The sequence below is a fragment of the Juglans microcarpa x Juglans regia genome, chromosome 1S (assembly GCF_004785595.1).
Source record: "Juglans microcarpa x Juglans regia isolate MS1-56 chromosome 1S, Jm3101_v1.0, whole genome shotgun sequence".
Classification (NCBI taxonomy): Eukaryota; Viridiplantae; Streptophyta; class Magnoliopsida; order Fagales; family Juglandaceae; genus Juglans; species Juglans microcarpa x Juglans regia.
In genome coordinates, this window is record NC_054595.1 from 2,262,981 (window position 1) to 2,278,621 (window position 15,641).

The 15,641-nt window shown below is 38.9% G+C and overlaps 1 pseudogene; it reads left to right on the top strand.

Annotated features, from left to right (window-relative positions):
- Window positions 1–423: 423 nt before the first annotated feature.
- On the top strand, window positions 424–11,642 carry LOC121246523 (annotated as a pseudogene).
- Window positions 11,643–15,641: the final 3,999 nt, after the last annotated feature.

Here is a 15,641-nt window from a genome sequence, read left to right on the forward strand (position 1 = left end):
TAACTGTACACCATATGAGCATGTGAGCATAAGCTCATTATTACAATGTGTGAGGAGTGTATAGCCTGAGTGGTCAACATCACGGCTTCCGCCAAATCACAAGCGCCGCGCCGCGTGGGGGGGGGGGGGGGGGGGGGGGGGGGGGGGGGGGGGGGGAGGGGGGCGGGTTAACTATAAAGTGTAGAAATAATTTCTGGATTTTATATTGTTATTTTTTTACTTCTCGAGTCTTAGTTTTACTAATATATGTTTAAAATTTATAATTTTATCAATTAGATCATATCTTGTATTTTCATTGTATCTAACTATTTTTTCGGAATTTGTAGGGTTTGAGTCTCCTTTCTAGGGCTTTTCTTTCTTCAGTTTAAACCCCCCAAAAAACCGAAGCCTGTAAACTTTTCTCAATCGCAAAACCAACACCCCATGGCTTCTCAGCGGCCTGGTGTTTATCCTGAGCCGCTCTCGGCCTCGGGACGTAGTTCCGATAGGCTTAGCCTCCCGACGCTTCAATCCAAGATGAAGTCCGACCCAGAAGGGTACGAGTCAGAGCTGGTCCTTGTCTACAACCAATTCAAATCCTCCTTGGAGCTCTTCCAGCAACAAGCTGCGCTCAACTTCACCTCCATCACCGGCATTGCCACTGACCCCGCCGTAGCCAAAGACCTCGGCGATAGGGCCATGCTCTTGGCCCACGTCACGCCGTTTTATCCTCAACACCTTGCCGATTTCCCCAAGCAACTCTCCCATTTCCTAGCCTCCTCTGCGTGCTCGTTGCCCTCGGGTCTGAGGTCTCATATCGGTCAATCGCTCATTCTCCTTGCTAATAGGAAAGTAATATCGCCAAATCTCACAAAGAAAAAATAAAAATTGAAGTGATTTTGTTTGATACGGAACCTTTTCATATTGAATTTGGCATATTTCATTGTTCTACTTTAGATGGTTGATATTGGGGACACCCTAGCTTTGTTCATGGAGCTACAGACTATGGGCGATATGGCTTTAAGAAAATTGGCATTCTCTCATGTTGTTCATAGCATCAGGCGAATGAATCAGAAGCATAAGAACGAGGTTAAGACTCGTCTGCTTCAAAATATCTTGTTTTCACTACTTCAGGTTTGTTTTTGTAATTTTTTTGCCTAATCAATGAGCAAAGCTTCGTTGGAGTGATAATTCATTTTTATATTTTGTAAATATTTTGATAGCAAGAGGATGAAGCAAAAGCCAAGAGATCGCTTATCACCCTATGTGAGCTTCACCGAAGAAGAGTTTGGTTTGATGATAGAACTGCAGATGCAATTTGTACTTGTACTGCGTGTTTTCATTCTTCATCAAGGTATATAAGTAATGTTTTTTTGTTGGTAAGCATGGGTAATTTATAATCTTTGAACATTTGAAAATCACAATCTGCATTTGAATTACTTAGGATCATGATTGCTGCTCTGTCATTTCTCCTTGATTATGAGAAGATTCAAGATGAAGATGATAGTGATGCTTCGAGCTGTGAAGATGACTTGAGTCCTCAAGTGCCTTGAGCTGTCCTTTGTAAAGAGGCTGTTTATAAGGTTAGTTGTAGATTTCACGAGGTTGTTCACACAACAATTCAGGTTACCCCAATATATTTTAGGAGTACTATGGGATGGAATTTACAATTCCACTCCCGCCCAAGAAAATTACCTCCCACTGCAGGGACAGCTGTTGGGTAATGAAGTACATATTTTTTTTTTATTGCGACTAGAGCAGCAGATATTTTGAGAAGTCATTTGTAAAAATTTAAAAATTCTTTTAAGAATACAACATTTTATGGGTATCTTGTATTGACTACAGGCACACCATAAAGGAACAGTTTTGAGCAAGAAGAAAAAGCAAGCAAAAATACAGCGTGCAATTCGTAGCATGAAAAGACAGCATGCTTATCATCAGAAAAAACGACTTCAAACTATTATTCATCTCTTAGCCATGTTAGGGATGCACAGGTTCTTATGTTTTTTCATTATCTTCTGTCCAGTTACTTCTAATATATTCCATGTGGATGGAAGGAGATTTTACATTTCTATTCACATGCAGGGATTTGCTGAGAAGTTATTCTCTCGTCTTCAAACATGCAATGAACGTTTTGAGGTGAGAAAAGTTATCTGCATTTATTCCCAAACGACAACCTCAGACATTTTCTTTTGTGTTATTATATATGGGTAACCTATGTCAATACGTTGTAGTACTTCTCTTGCTGTATTAGGGTTTCTCTCTTGATGAGTCGGGCTAACTAAGATTGTCAATGGGTACTTCTAATGTTCTTTGGCACCCCTAGGGGTTAGCTCAAGTGGTAAAGGCCTTGGTATTGGTGGTATGCTTCCTTTGGTGGTATGTTTCCTCCAGGTCTAAGGTTCAAATCCTCTTGGGTGCAAACAATTTCTAGGGCCATCGGACTAGGGGAACTTCCCCTTGAATTACCCAAGGTGCACTTGGGGGAAACTTCTTGCCGAGAGCCTGTGCACCCTTGGGATTAGTTGGGACTTTGTTCTTGGACACCCAGTGGCAATAAAAAAAATTCTAATATTCTTTGGATAGCATTATGGTAGAGAATAAGATTATAGAAAAATTATTCACATCAGATTTTTAGGATAGTGTAAATTGAGACTTGCTTTACATAAAGAGGGAGGAATAGAGTTTAGTGTAACACCCGCTTCCCATAGAGTTAGGAATGCTACTAAAACATGTACCTTGCTAGGTAAGAGATCTAGCATATAAAAATTAACTAATTTTATTGGGATCATAATAGAAGCATAACATGGTGATGTTTAGATAACTCGCAAAACTTGGTCTATGCCTGGCTCGCTTTCTCAAAACATCCAAGTCATCACCTGGGATATTAGCAGTATCATATGCATATGCATGGCATAGCATTAATCGTGACTTAGCAATATTTGTATGCATGGCTATCATATCATGACATCCATAGCATGAATCTTGCATGGTAGCATAATATCCACAAACAATACCATTGTAATCCAACAAGGATTCATAAAGATGGCCTTACATAGATATAAGTGAACAAAAATTTTCCCAATACAACATAGAATATGGAGTGGTTTTTGGGTGTTTCATTTTTACCGTGAATTTGCATCAGCCATTAAGGAACTTTTCCAATGAATTTGAATGATAAAAATTCAAGACAGGGAGCTGTGAAGTGGGTGATACACTGATGCAGCAGTTAACAATCTTTTTTGGGTCCTTTTTGGTGCTGTAAATGCATGGACAGCAGCACTCAATGAGAGCTATAATCATATAGGCGGAGTTACATCAAAGGGGGTCTGTAAATTTTTAAGGATGCTCACTTAGATTTGTTGTAAGATAGGCTAAAGCAAAGAGGATGGTAATCATGTAGTTTTAACCCTGGAAGCCAAAACAGGGGAAATAGTATGTGTACCTGCCACATAATAGAGAATCTGGAAGGAATTTTTCTTACAATTTCCTTACCTGGGTTTTGGGAAACCCTTTTCTATGGATAATGGTGAAGGAAACTTGAAAGAACGTGCAGAGGGGTGGCACAGAAGAAACTCTGGATTGATCCTTTACTAGAGTGGCTGTTACTTCCAGAGATTTTCTCCAATAATTTTTCTTTTTGGTAAGACGTTTTCTTCCAATAAATTGGCAATAAAACTCGAGAAGGCTTGTAGAGTGGCAGCAGTGGGCCTCCTATGAGTTTAAACCAGAAATTGAGTTAAAGAAACTGAGGAGGGTGGTGGCACAATGTTGTGCTACCAGCAGCTTCTTTAGACCCAACCAGAATTTAATTTTTTTCTAATTTTTTTTGCAAAGAGAGAGGAAGAGGAGAGCGGCGGCACAAACAAGAAAATTAGGGTTTAGTTTCTTTCCAGCCATGGACACCACCTTAAACATAAAGGAATCATTCTCCACATGGCAGCAACATCTTTCCTCACCTCACAAGCACACCAACATGCAAGAAGCTCCACAACTTCCTTAGGCATCACCCAAAATAAACCTGTCTGACCAATAACCTCATACTACAAAGAGTTTTCCACCTCACAATGTAAAAGCAGATGATTTACAGATTCTCCATCCTTCTTGCACATGACACACCAATTGGCTATGCACAAACCACGTTTCCTAAGATTATCCGTAGTCAATACTTTCCTTAGAGCAACCACCCAACTGAAGAACGCCACTTTAGTAGGTACCTTCACCCTCCAAATGCTTTTCCATGGAAATACACAGCCAAAACGACAATTAAGCACCTTATAATAAGAACTGAATGAAAATCTGAAATTTCCAGCATAGTCCCACAATAGCCTATCCTCTCTTCCCTGCATCACTTTTGAATTATAAATCCTTCCCAAAAATCTGAAACAATAGTAACTTCCTAGTCATTTGGATTTCTAATAAAGTCAACATTCCATAAAATATTATTATCCGTACATTGAAGATAATTTGCCACAGCAACATTTTGATCCCTCGCCAGCCTGTAGAGAGATGGAAAATCTGATTTAAGAGCTGATTCCCCAAACCAAATGTCATGCCAAAAGAGAATCCTCTTCCCTTCTACTTTGAGTTTGTGGGCTAAGATCTTTGTAAGGAATGATGAGAATGTGCTGAATCTGTTTCTGTTTTAGTTTTCCTGTTTTCTAAAGTGTAGTAGGTATTTCCTTTGTATACTTCATGTGTACTTGGGCTATGCCTATCAGTGATAATAAAAGTCGTATTAATTATCAAAAAAAGAAAAGAAAATTAGGGTTTTCTTGCTGAGGTTGCTGGATGGTTCTTTTCCTTTCTAGTTGTTTTATAAAAAATTGCTATAATCCTAGAGTGGTTTCAAATCCAGAGGTTAAGCATCGTACTTTGGCGACTTTATGTAAGCCAAAGTTTGGTTTTTTGGTGGTGATAGTGGATAAGTCACCATTACTGCCACTCTACAGAACTGTACATTAGATTTTCACCTCATACGTCTCCTTGTTCAATTCTGTTGAAGTCGTTGGATCCTTTTCCTCGTTCAAGAATCTTCTCTCTTCTTCCACTCCGCCCTGAAGAGTAACTGAGACTAACTGAGACCAATTCAGTCACGTTTTCATTCATTGGGAGTCTAGGCTCTTCTACTCCACGCCTCATAATGTACTGTTATTAAAAATTGCTATAATCCTAGGGTGGCATAAGAGGGGCGGCAGCTGGGGTTAGGGTGAAAGCTTCATTCCTTTAGGTTTTCTGATTTTAGCAGATGTAGCAGCAGCTGTAGGGTTTTTCAGGACTTAACTGGTGACATAGTGAGGTATTCCTGGTCTGGACAACTTTCTTCTAAGCTTTCCTTTGAGTGTTGTCGACTTTTTTTCCAAAATCAGATTTTCCTAAGTGTCGATATTGTCGGCAACTTCTCTCTAGATTTTTAAGAATACATTTAGCTTCCATTAAGCATGAATGGTGAAACAATTATCATAACGGCTGCGATTAGAGTCTCTAGGTCATGAGGGGGCGCCAGCTTGGGGAATATGCTGGCTAGAAGTTGCCAGGAGTTTCCTATTTCAGACTAGTCAATGCTTGGGCACCAAGTTGGTTCAAATCTTGATTTTCTTGGGATTTCCCAAGTGGGACAGCAGCTACTAGTGTATCCTTATGGGGAGAGGGGCGGCACAATGTAGGGAAGCTTCCTTCTTTGATGCCAAAAACCACCAATTTAATTGGGATTGAAGGGTGCTACAGATGCATTCCTAAAATAGACTCATGGAGGTCAAGCTTGGGCACCAAGTTCTTGGCATTAAGGGCTGCCACAGCTCTTGTTTCCAGGAATATCTCGGCCTAATATTTCCTAAATTAGCCTTCAAGAACGTTGCAGCTTCCTAACACTAGACAAGGATTTTAAGGTGACAGCTTGGGCTCCAAGTAGGCTCCACAAATAGTTAGTAAAAGCGCAAAGCAGAAAATGCCAAGTTTGAAGAGCTTCACATACCAAAAGCAAAGCGCTTTTACAAAATCGCTGTTTTTGGCGCTTTTTTGAAAGCTTATAGTGCAGAAAAAAGCACTTTTCTAATTGATTTTAGAAAAAAAAATTATAAAAATCAGTTCAAGACAGAGAAAATAATGCAATCAAATATACTCAAGTGTTTAGTTGATATTGAAGATAATTTACGTACCATGGCACCACATGTTTTCGTATGTGATGTATGTGCTTTGAACCCAATATAATAGTCCCAGTTGGATTTCTACATGGATTGATATTTGATTGCTTATGTTAGTGCAGAAGCAATTCTTGAACTTTTTTGGTCAGGGCCTTTTTGGTATATTTTATTTGAACCATGTACTTTGTTTAAATTTTATGTAATTAGTTTAGTACTTGTCTTTTTTGTTGCATAATACTCTAATAAATTGTGTTAAAAGGCTAAATATTTTACCACTTTGCTTTTTAAAGTTTTTGTTTTTAGTTTTATGCTTTTTGGTTATTCTACATATTTTTAAACATGTGCACTTTACTTCAGTCAGTTGTGCGCATGCGTAGGCTCTAGAGTCTAGACTGTGCTTCTGCTTACCTAAGTGTGACTAGTGCTTTCACTGACCCAGGCCACAAACTGCTTGTCTGGGCTGGACGGTAGGCTTCCTAAGGCTCTAAGTACTATCTTATGAATTAAATAAAATAAGCCTTAAATGATATGAAATAAATAAAAGTATGATTATACAATTTATCCCAAAAACAAAAATCTTGCCCGTGGGCCCTGGTTGGACTTCACCCCAACTTTGGGCCCAAAGACTTGAGGGCTACATTTGTAGATAGTCTTGTGGACAGAAACAGGGAAAGTGTTAGGTTTTGTCTCTCACTTCTCTTGGCAAGTGGGATGAGACACAAAATTCCCATCTCATCTCATCATTATAACTTTTTCAAATTCTCACACAAGATATAATAAGCAATTCAACTTTTTCAAATCTCAAAAAAATAATAATATTAAAAAATAATATTTTTAACTTTCATCTAAGACCAAAAATTCTCATCTTACTATCCAAACCTATCCTAAATTTAGGAATACTTACCATGTGGATATAAAGCCCCGGTTTGGATTGGAAACTCATCTCATCTCAACTCATCATTACTACTTTTCCAAATTTTCACACAAAATATAATAAAAAATTCAACTTTTTCAAATCCAAAACAATAATAATATTAAAAAATAATATTCTAAAAATATTTTATTCAACTCATCTAAAACCAACTCATCTCTCAATCCAAACGGGGGGTCTAAGTAAGAAAGAAGTGGATGGAAGTGGGAGGGGATAAATTTCTTATTGGTTCCTTTCTACTTCTCCCCAAAAGCTGTGAGAAGTGTAGTGAGTGAATCATTAAGAGTATGCGAGGGTACCACAAATTCTTCTACATTCCCCTTACAAACTGATGTGGTAGTAGGGGGAGGAAACCACTACACATGGATAGAACTGGCCGGTAAAGGGGGAGGAAACCGGCGACGTGTAAAACGACACTGTTTCACTTACGCTATTTCACTTTAAGTGAAACGGTATCGTTTTATCTAAAATATATATAAAATATAATTTATATAATTGGTCGGTTCAGCGGTCCGGTCCATCTTCAAACCGGGACTGAACTTGCTGATGGCGGTTTTGACATAATTCTACTACCGGCCGACCAGTTCTATGGTTTTGGCTGGTTCCGTGCTCCGGTGGCCGGTTTGAGGCGGTTATGGTCGGTTTTAACAGTTTTGTACACCCCTATGTGGTAGTGCATGTGGCACTTGCCTTATCATCTACCAAAATGACGTGGGCAATCCATGTGCTACGTAAGCCCTGAATTTTGTTTTAAAAAAGGTCACAATAACTGGGGGGATAAGCTAAAAAGGAAAACAAGATAACCAGATGGTCAGCCACCCAAAGGGGGTGGTTCCTCTTGTGGTTGTTGAAGCCCAACCATAGTCAAGAGCCCATAGCTCTTAGGGTTGGTCACGATCACCCCCCATGGGTTCTAGGGAGTTGTTGACTGCCTCCCCTAGTTCACTAGCCTGTTTGGGGATGAGCTGTAAACTTAGACAATTTGGGTTCAATTCTACTCTAAGGTGCCGTTTAGATAGTGAGTTGAGTTGAGATGAAAGTTAAATAAAATATTATTAGAATATTACTTTTTAATATTATTATTATTTTGGAATTAGAAAAAGTTAAATTGTTTATTATATTTTGTGTGGGAATTTGAGAAAATTGTAATGATGAGATGAGATGAAACACTTCTTGTATCTAAACTGGGCCTAAAAGTTGTCTTGGTTAAGTTGGCACATGGTTCTAGTGGATGTGGTTGTGTATCTGGGGTTTAACTTCCTTATAATTAAATATGGTTTTGGCAAGTCATCTTCTTGAACGATTACTATGTGTGCAGCATGAAAAGAGCAGCCAAAGTTTTGAATGCTCGGTCAAAAAAAAAAAAAAGGAGCCAAATACTGACTTATTTTTTGTGACAAATCTTGGGTTATGTTTCTGTTTAGTTTGCTTTTAACTTAGTTAATATGTTTAGTTCTCACCGTTTATTACCATTGCTAAACGGAGATGATTTGATCTTTTGATTATTTTCTTCAGGTTAAGATGATGATGTTAAAAGTAATAGCTCGAACAATTGGGCTTCATCGCTTGATTCTGCTAAGTTTTTATCGTTTTCTTGAGAAATATGTTCAGGTATACTCTCTAACTAATGCATTAAAGTTCTTATTTTCTTGACTTGAAGTGGTAACTATATTGGTTATTGCAGCCCCATCAACGTGATATCACAAATTTACTTGCAGCAGCAGTTCAGGCGTGCCATGACATGGTACAGTAAGCTCTTCCATTTTGCTTGACTAGATTTAGTTTTGCCCCTTTTGGACTTTTACGAATTACCCTAATAATTTTAATTTACCTTTTGTAAGCAGGTGCCACCTGATGCGGCTGAATCACTATTCAAACAGATAGTAAATCTTTTTGTCCATGATCTTTCACGCCCAAAGGTATTGCTTCACAGCTGCGTTGTATTATATTTTTCTGCACTTGCCTAAGGTTTTGCCTCTTAAGTCACCTTGTTTTGCCAGGTCATTGCTGTTGGGCTGAATGTAATACAGGAGATATGTTTACGCATGCCATTGGTAATTACCCTGCTCCAAATTCTATGATCAATCGAGTTCACCGAAAATGCAATTAGAGTTGTCTAGAATCTTTCTGTCTGGTATTCATGTCATTTTCTTTTTGTTTCTGTCGGCTATACACTATACAAGTCATTTTTGTTTTGTTTTTTTAACTGCTGTCATTATGGGTCTGTTTTTTTTGGGCTTGCATATATTGCCATTTGTAAGCCTGTTTTCTTACTGCTTTTAGGATTAATTTTGTTTGTTCCTGGAAACTAGTTGATGACGGAAGATCTGCTGCAAGATCTTGTGTTATACAAGAAATCACATGAGAAGGCAGTTTCGGTAGCAGCTCGTTCACTGATTACATTATTTAGGGAGGTAATAGGAACTTCTCTCTCTCTCTCTCTCTCTCTCTCTCTCCCTGTGTGTGTGGTGTGTGCGTGCCCGCGGGTGCATACCTATGGTCAATTTAGGAATAATCACTAAATTTGTTTTCATGCAGGTTTGCCCCTCACTGCTAGTCAAGAAGGATCGTGGGCATCCTACGGACCCTAAGGCAAGGCCAAAAGCTTAGCTTATGGAGAAGTTGATGTTATCAGCAATGTTCCTGGTGTTGAATTATTACAAAATGATGAGAACAATGCTGATGGATCCACATTTGGTGATTCTGTTGATGGCCATGATAGTGATGTAGGGAGTAATGATCATGATGATGAAGAGGACAAGGAAGAGGAAGAGCACATGAAAGCTGTAGAGGAGAATGTGCTTGAAGAAACGGATGGTTCTGATAAAACTAATGACCCTGACATCAGGGACAGGAAAACTGGAGGAAGTGAATCTACTGCAAAAAAGAGGAACTTATCCAATTTTGACGGACATTTGCTTGCTGCTGATGCAGGTCTTCGAGCTCTAAAGAGATTGGCAAGAGTGACAATGGGGCGTATCCCATCAGAGTCAACCGATGGAATTCTTTCTAACGATGATTTCCAAAGGATCAAGGAGTTGAAGGTAAAATAATCTCAACTAAACTTTAGCTTTTTTATTTTCCCTTGTTTTTTTTTTTTGGGAGAGGGGGGGGGGGGGGTGAGTTGCTAGTTATTTTGATCATGTGTCTTGGAAAACATTAACAATTCAATTCTTTTTAAATATTTTGCAAATTTGTGATACTTGTTGGATGTCATAATGTTTTATGTTTATTGTTTAATGATAATATGATTATTTTTTCTGGCAAAGAAGGAAGCAAAAATGGCTTTGGCTCAGCATGAGTTGTTAAGAAAGGGTATCCCTAGTTCTGATCAACCGAGTGTTAAACGGGTGGATCCTGCCAAGCTTGAAGTGAGTTTTCTATTTCTTTACTGGCCAAATTTCTTAAGTTCCTTGGATCCTTTTACGATTCTCTGTGTAAAGCATATGTCGATCCACTTTTTGTACATTTTGTAGGCTCATGTGCGAAAAAGGTTGAGCAAGGAGGAGAGATTAGCATTGGTGAGGGAGGGGAGGGAGGAAAGAGGGAAGTTCCAGGCTCAAACTGCTGTAAAACAGAAAAAGGTAATTATTTTTTAATTGTCTTGCGTCATTCATATGCCTGCATTTCAGAATCATGTTGGTGGAATGGTAATATATTCCTTAATTATCTTCCAAGTGTGGGCTTGGATTTACTTGTCAAAAAAAGCTTGGGCTTGAATTCTAGAGTCATCATTTAATATCTTTACTTGAGAATCCAAAAGATCTGAAAACAGGGAAGGAACAAGGGATAGTCTAGATGGAAGGAAAAAGAGAGATGGAGAGAAGAGGCCCTCTTCCTCACTGATCCACAAGTGGGCAGATTTGGATGGAAAAATTTAATGAATTTCTTGTGATGACCAATTTACCATAAAGCTAATAGAAGAAAGGATTTTATTTGAGCATAGAAGGGCTTATTAGTTGATTTAAGTTTCCTCCCCTTCATTTTCCTTGTTGAACTCCCGATGATTTTCTCTACTCACGAAAAATAAAATAAAAGAAAGAAGAATTATTTTTTTAAGTCGATGTGGAAAGTATTCCAAGTTAGTGTGGAGTACACGCTGTCCACACCGCTGATATAATGGAGATCTTGTTGGTGGTGTGGAGTATGTCTTTCACATCGGCTTGAAGTAAAAGGTCATGCCTCGCCATACCGGTAATTAAGAATTTGGCACGGATCTTAACATCCTGTACTTACTCTTTTTATGTCTCCTCTTCAAACTACAATGTGTATTAGGCTATGATGTCTCTTCATACATAGCCTCTTTTGAGTATTGATAAATCCGTATTTTGTCCTTTGATAGACTGGTGGTCTGAGCAATAGGCAGAAGGAGCACAAGAAGGCCATGCCCTTGGCTGCAAAGAAAGCCAAGGTAGCAAGATCTCGACAAGAGAAGAAGAGAAAACAGCAGCGTTCTGGCAAACAGTTCCGTGGGAAGAAAGCATGGAAATGATCAGGAACATATCTATATTTGTTTTTTCCACAATATTATATATGATTTTGTTTTTGCCAGATTTTTAAGTGAAAATCGATCCTTGAGTTCTAATTTAAATTAGCTGGCCGTTTCTTATTTCCTTCTGCATAGCAATATCATACTTGGACATAATTTCAGTTGAAATCTAATGGATAAAATAAGCATAAAAAATCTTTAGTTTCTGCAGAATTGAGATGATAAGGCACTTTTGATGGCTATACACGAGTTGAGAGTACGCATAGTTATTTTATTAGGTTATTTTAATTGAACTTCTTATTCATATGGTTTCAAGGGCATGGGTAATGAGATGAAATGAGAAAATGAGAACTTGTGAGAACTCTGTGGAAATAGTTTTAGTTAAGATGTTTTATTGAGTTTTGAGAAAAGAAAGAAAAAATTAAATAAAAATGTTATAAAGTTAAAAAATTATTTGAATATGATTTTTTAATGTAATTTTTATTTTGAAATTTGGAAGAGGCATTTAATTTTTTGGGTTTTATTTGGAAGTTTAGATGATTATGTAATGATTAAATTAAAAAGTTGAAAATTTGAAATTAAAAAGTCTTGTGTCTGTCTGATGTTTGGGGAGAAAATTGTGCAAATTTTGAAATGACACAAGAATCTCTCTGTTACCGAACAAGAACCTACCCAAATTGGTTTCAGCAAATTGGTATCAAGCCGTCTGATATGCTGGCATAGCGTGTTGTGTAAAAATATTGATGTTAGGAAACTAAGAAAAAACATGTTAATTTAAATTTAAATTTAAATTTAAATTAAAGAATAAAAAACTAAGAAAAAATGTTAATAAAAAGAATACAATTAAAAGATATAAGAAACGAAGAAATTAAAAAAAATAAAAATGTAGAAAAAACCAATTACACCTTAAAATATAAAAAAGGAAATTCATATATGTATAAAAATAAAGCAAAAGGATAGAGCTCTTGGAGGGAGAGTGGTCTATGCTCTTGCAGTCAGCCATCTCGTGTTGGCTTGATATGGTCATGGGCCACTTTGTGATTATCTTGAATTTGGGACTCCGCAAGTAATGAAGCGGGAATGGAATGGTTTCTGAGAGCCACCTTTAGGGGGCAGGTCCCCACGGCCTTGGATAAGGTGACAATTTTTCAGCTCACCCCTAACTTTGCACAGTCACCTGATCGCCCACTCCCACCAGATGATTGGTTGTGAGTCTCTGCGTAGATCCATGGCCATGCCATGAGTTTGCGCCTCACCAAAAAGGATGAGGAGAGAAGAAGGCCATGGGCTTGCCGAAAAGAAGGTGGAGAAGAAGAGGGATGGAGATGTGGGCAGGAAAAAAAAGAGAGTTAGAGAAGAATTATGATATTTTTAAGTATATATATGAATCGGATAGGTGGAAACCCCACATGGGCCCCACCCTAAAGCTTTAAAATAATATTTAGCTCGCCCACCACCGTCCCTGAGATAGGCAGGTTGCCTGCTCATCCCCTAGTGGAATAGATGGGGTAGGTTCGGATGACCCGCCACCCACTTGTACCCACCTTGTGGCAACACAGTCCTCTTAGTGTCAAAATAGACTCCTAACTTATGATTTGGCGGAAGTCGCAACATCGGAATGTTGGCCACTCAGGCTATACACCCTTGCACATTATGATAATGAGCTTATACTAAAATGCTCAAATGGTATACAGTTATTTCGAAGCAGAAAAATAACAACGTAGTCATTAAACTTAATTAACACTACCCGAAATATTAAACACATCATGACCTTAATATCCATAAGCCACTTGTCCCTTAAGCATAAGCAAAAATTAATTACAGTCATCTAGCCATACAATAATTTTTTTTATAAATAAAAAAATTATATATATATATCAATAGGAGTAATCAAGTACACTGGACGTGTACAAGAAAACGCCCAGCCCATACTAGGTAGCCCCAAATGACTCAAAAGTCCATGAAAATTAGAAATTTATCCAACCCCGATTTGGAATATAACACACCTCCCAAATCCCAACCCTAACCCCAACCCCAATCCTCATAAGACTAACACTCCACCCGAATGGTGAGCTGGTTCCTTTCTTGTTAATTGTTTGCTTAATTTTCATTTCCATTGCTATGCATTTTTGAATGCTAGTCTTAGTCCCACTTATTGAGATTATGCAAAATCTCTATGTGGTAGTACTTCTACGGTCCCACTTCTCAGAACTATAGATTTTGATGTAGGGGATGAGTTCAATGTCAATTATGAGCATGGAGATCTGGCACCGCCAGAGGATTAAGGATTGAGACTTTTCTCCACTTTCTTAAGTTGTTGTGTTTGAATTTTTATTGTAAAAGATCTTATGATTAATGTGGATAAAGGGTGGACTTGGTCAAGGTTTGGGTGGTGGGTTGAAAGAGGATGAGGGGGCGCGGGGGGTAGATGCTACTGGTTTTAAGGCCTCGAGTGCGCCGACAAAGGGCACTTCGATGCCATCACAGATAGGGTCGTCGAAGGATGGGTGTTTGAGTACTTTGGAAGATAGAGTATGTGAAAATGGAGGTTCATTCAGGATTTTGTGTACTTTGGAAGAAGCCGACGAGTTTGTTTCAAAAGATGAAGATGGGGTAACATAAGGTAATGCTCCCCTACCTGTTCTATGCCTCCTGAGGAAGTAGAAGGGTCTGACAAAGTGACACAGAAAGGGTTGTTGGGGGTGGAGCTCCTACAAGCAATGCTCTCATTGATGGAACAATGACTCCTATACCAGAGGTGAAGGAACCTCTAATGGTGACTACAACAACGAACATCAACAACGTAACTGTTAAGGGGTTTCGGGATTTGAATGCAGGATACTGCGTGGAGGAAACTATAGGTTTATCGTTGGTGCCTTGTGAGGAGGAAGGTCTAGGTCGAGAGAGCAGTTGGTGCCTTGTGACAGAGGGGGCTAGGAAATGGGAGAGTTGCTTGGGGAAATCAGCAAGGTGTTGAGGATAAAACGGTTTGATGTGGGCCAAGAGCATGGCCCTATCGTTGAAGTCTTTGTCTACGGTGGGGTCGGTGGCGATGTTGGTGATGGAGGTGAAGTTGAGCGCAGCTTGTTGTTGGAAGAGCTCCAGGGAGGATTTGAATTGGCTATAGACAAGGACCAGCTCTGACTCGTACCTTTCTGGGTCGGACTTCATCTAGGAGTAGATTGCAGGGGGATGAGACTGGCCATCTTGGAGATTCCTTGAATAGCGTACAACCCTTGAGTACCTACCTACATGAACGAGTGGGAAGCAAGGGGACCCTCGATCCTCTGACAATGTGACATCGACAGACTACCAAAGACACTAACAGAGTAAGGCAAATCAGAGAACCACGTCACATTAATGACATCACTACTTGAGTAACACTTCGCATTAGTGGCACTACTATCCATGCAACACGCCACATTAATGACGTCATCACAGAGGCACCCCACATTAAAGGACCCTAACAAAGGAACAGTAGTTAGGACCATGGGGGCAGGCATGATCCCCCTTCCCCCCCCCCCCCCTCCGGCAGTATAAATAGCGATCCCTATACGAGAAAAGTTATAAACTCTTTCATTATTTACAAACTTTCAAAATACTCTACTGACTTTGGCATCAGAGACTCTCCGACTCCAAGACCGCCCTTTCCCAACTTTTTTCTTCTTCGTTTTCACAGGTCCAACTCTGAAGACCCGAGTTGCTAGAACATGTCCCAAAGGCGTACGAAACACAAGTTAACACTTACAATTAAGAACTTAAAGTAAGATATAACTCTAAAATTAATCCGAATCAAATTTTAGGTAAAGCCTACTATTTAAAAGTTAAACTCCTAATAACAATCATCTTGTCCATAAAGTCTTAATTATTTCAAATACTCATTACAATTCAAGTTGAAAACTCTATCTAAAAAAAGAATAAGATTGATTAAGCTATTCTCACTCGACTAAGCCTTGAGCAAGACATCAAGTGAACTCTTTTGTTGATCCATGTTTGATCGAACATTAGACAAGGGTTGAGCGAAGTCTTGGCTTGAGTTGTTCCTGCATTGGGATATCTCTCACAACAAAGATTGTGCCCTCCTTTTCATTGAATTAAT